Here is a 4120-nt window from a genome sequence, read left to right on the forward strand (position 1 = left end):
GGGGACGCGCCCCCCAGCCGAGCCGAGGTCCGTGCCGCGAAGGGCGGGGAAGGTAAGTGCAGGGTGTGCTTGGCCGCTGGGTGTTGGCAAGGTGGGGCATCGCTGCCGGCACAGACGGTGTGGCCGGAGCCATTCCCTCCGTGGGTGCCTTCCCCCTCGCCTCTCCCAGCGAGCTGTGCAGGGGTCGGGCTCTCTCCTTCCACGCGCTCGCTCTTCTTCCGTGAGTCGGCGGTCGCTAATCCATAAAAAGGAGTGGAATATCCCACGATTACCTGGCCGGCTCCTCTAACCTGGCCGCCTGGAGCGGGTTCCAGCGGAAACAGAAGGAAGTGGCAGATTTTGCCCTTGGCAGCCCGATGCGGCCCCCTCTGACGATCCAATCATTTGCTCTGTGCTTGATTGCGCTATTTATTTATTTTTTTTTTTTAAACAGTGATTTTACTCTGAGGGAGGGATTTGCCCAAGGAAGCAGTGGCTCTGGAAGCTGCTGGGGGTGCCCTGCTATGGGGGAAGCAGCTTTGGGGCAGAATTAATGGGGCAAATTCTTTTTCTCTCACTCCTCAAAAGCCTTCACTTCAAATGTGCACGCGTGAGCTGGGCTGTCACTCGGGTGCTTTGGTCCTGGAAAATGGGGTGGAAAGGAGCCGGGCTGTAGCGTACGTGTGTGAGCAACGTTGGCATGACTGCCAGCGAGCGTGACCTGAGCAGGGGCTGCGGTGCCCGAGCCCCCCGTATCCAGTGTCACCAGGAATCCGGTCACTGGTGGGGCTGGGGGAGGGACATCAGTAACTCGAGATGTGCTTGGACCAGACCACGCCGGACCAAAATAAACCTGGAGAGGTGACCAGCGCTCTCAAACCCGAGTGTGTAAATGAGATGCCTGGCCCAGGAGTTGGTGCCCAAATAAAAGGCCTGAGCTCAGAGCCTGCGAGTGCCCAGGGTGCTGGGGAGTCACCAGGGCGCTGGGTGCTGGGCTCCAGCAGCGCGGCCACTGCCTCCCCTGGGCCGGGTGCTTGGCCGCAGGCGGTTAATGCAGCAGCCGGTAGGGTGCAAACCTCACATCTCGTCTCGGGGTCCTGTGCAGATCCTGCACCCCAGGGTGCCGGATGGCCGCTTCCCCGCTGCTGTCGTAGGGAAGAGTCGCGGCTCGCAAACAGGTTTCGTTAGCGATGCCATCAGCAGTTGCGTAAGGAGCTCTCCCACTGCGGGAAGCGGCGTGCCCCGAGCGGTGAGCTGGTGGAGCTGGTCCCACGCCAGGGCTCTGCCCGCGCGGTGCAAGCGATGGCTGTGGAGGCTTCGAGCTTAATTCTTGGCAAGGGCTGCCTGAGCGTCTTGGTGCTGTGCAGGTGTGAGTGGCTGCTGGTGCGTCCTGGAAAAAAAAAAAAAATTATTCATGGAAGACTTGTAGCGCTTATGCATGATGTGGTTACCTGGCTTTTATGAGCCGTAGCTTGGGCATAAACCACATCCATGTTGCAGTGAACCTCTATTTGTCCTCTGAGGAAGGGCTGCTCCCCAGGGAATCTGTGCCCGGGAGTCCCATACCCGCGGCAGTTCCCACGCACCCAGCTTCGGCTGAATTATTCAGCTCCTCCTCGAGGCTGCCGTGCAGGGCAGCCCTGGGAACAGCACAGCCCCGGTGCGGCGCTGAGCCTGCTGCTTCCAGCCAGGCGGCTGCCTCGACCCCTTGCTGCTGTGCGAGTGCTGGGGGGAGCTTGGGGCATCTCTCTGAATTTTTTGGCACACGGGATTAGATTTTTGCTCTGTTCCCGGGTGGTGCCTGCAGCCAGGCAGCGGCACAGCCCCAGGCGGGGTGAGCAGGCGCTGCGGGCTGCTGGACCCCCCACGCCCTGCACGGCTCCTCCGTGAAGGATGCAAGAAAAGGAAAATAGTTCAGACCCTTCTAAACCATCCTTAAAAGGACACCGGTCGGCTATTTCCGTGCTGTTGGCTCGGCATCCCAGCAGCCCTCTTCCATCTGTGTTTTCCCCTCCACGGGCGCTCGTTGCCAGGCTGCGTGCGATGAATCACGGGGTGCTCTCCGCCTTTACCCCCATACGCCTGCCGTCCTCGCAGACGGGCACCTTCCTCCCCTGTTCCCACACCCCAGCGCTCACCAAGGAGAGAAAAATTGCGTGATCCTCCACGACACCTGTGCGCTGGCCCCCCAGCGATCCTTCCCCATCCCTCCTCTCCCCGCTCCCCCCAGCGCAGATGGCGCCAGCCCGCTCCTCCTGCAGCTCCCTCTTCCCCCTCGCAGGAGCATCGTGCCCGGCACAGCCGAGCCCACGAGCGGTTTGAAGTGCCTCGGGTTTTCCCCCAGCCCGGGTGCCTGGAAGCGGGACGGTGCCTTTCCCTGGGCGGCGCTGGCTGGGCAGCTCTGGCCGCCACGGGCTTCCCCGGTGCCGTCACTTCCCAGGCCGAGCGGTCGCTCAGATTTCTGTGGGTTACCGTGGGCTGTATTTATAGCTTGCTCTGCTAAAAATAAAAGCCTCGAGTGCTGGGTTCCCCGATCGCAGCCTCACGTAAGGAGGATGCCCAGAAGCCCCCGAGAGGGTGGCTGGGGTGGGGGGGTTGAGCGATGCCCCTGGGGCTGCTCCCGCAGAGGGCCGAGCGGCCAAGGGTGTTTCTTGGAGATGGTGGAGCTGCTGCATCGCTGTCTGACCTGGCGCTGCTCTTGCTGAGCGCGGAGCCTTCGTGCAGGACTCTCATCCTACTAAAAATATTTCATTCTGTCTCATTGGGCTCAGTCTAGCGGAGCCAGGAGCAAGAGGGGACAGAGCCCCAGCGCCGCCGGCCGTGCTGAGCGGGTGGTGCGTAACGGAGCCCCGTTATGGAGCGCTGCTACGAGCCAAGGTGCTACCAAAATGCTCTGAGAAATGTCTGGATGTGGAGCATTTGCCTGTGGCAGTGCCTAAGCCCCCTGTCCAGGTGCCCAGCTAACGCTTCTCCCTCTTCTTGACTTGTTTCCAAGGGAGGCCACTTTTCAGCTCCCATGGCATAAGCGTGCCGGGCCACCAGGGCTGGGGGGCTGCTGGTCCTGTAGGGGTGATGCATGGGCATGGCAAAGCCAGTCGGGGCAAGTGATTTCTAAACCAGTTTCCTTAATCCAGTTGTGTTTCGGACAGAATCGAGGCTCAAGGGCAGCGTGGGGGAGCGGGGCCCCATCTGCTCGGGGTGTCCATCCTGCTCTGCCCCAGCCCCGCTGCCAGCACCGAGCAGCTTTCAGAGCCAATGCGTGGAGGGGCTCCGGCACCTCCTCCCCTCCTGACCCCGCGGGTCTCCTGCACAACACCACCAGGACCCCGTGAGACGCTGCCCGGGGTGGGCTGCAGGGCTGACTCTGGATGTTTTCCCCACGCAAAACCTTCCAGCTTGAACCAGCAAAACCGAACCGGGAATATCTGCTCCGGCATCGCCCTCAGCCCCTCCAGCCCCCGGCCCCCTCCTCCGCATCTCTGATGTCACTCATAAACGAGAGTGAGTCATTCGGCAGTTGCCGTGGTGACGGCAGTGATGCTGGGGAGCGCAGCGCTGCCCCGCTCGCCCCGGCCCTTCCTGGGGAGCAGCGGGGACCGAGCCCCCCAGCGCTGAGCCCCCGGGACGTGCCATGGGCTCCCAGACCATGGGCTGCTGCTGCTCAGAGCCCCCCATGATGCCCGAGGCTGCAAGGATGCCAGCGGCTGCCACCGGTAAGTCAGCGCTGTTGGGGAGGTACCCATCCAGGGGGCTTCTGCTGGGGGTCTTACAGCACCCGTGTGTCTTACCCAGCAGGACAGGCAGCGGCACCCAATGCCCCAGCCCCACGGATATGGGTGTCCTTTGCAGCATCCCCTTCTCCGCGTGCTCCTGGTGGCCCCAGGGCTGTCATCACCTGAGTTCGCAGGGCCAGCTGGGGGGGCTAAGCGCGGCTCTCGGCCAGCTCCAAACCCTGGCAAGCGAGGGGAGCCCAGGGCAGAGCGGTGCTGGGCAGGCATCAGCCCCAGCACGCGTGGGGACCAGGGTGGCACGGCACTGCACATGGGAGACCAGGGCCGTTCAGCCCCACACGCGTGGGTAGCATCCGTGCTCGACGGCCCGAGTCACCTGCACCGTGCCCGCTTCGACTGGGGCAGCGGGG

This window comes from Egretta garzetta, unplaced genomic scaffold (genome assembly GCF_000687185.1).
Source record: "Egretta garzetta isolate BGI_Z169 unplaced genomic scaffold, ASM68718v1 scaffold608, whole genome shotgun sequence".
In the NCBI taxonomy this organism is placed as follows: domain Eukaryota; kingdom Metazoa; phylum Chordata; class Aves; order Pelecaniformes; family Ardeidae; genus Egretta; species Egretta garzetta.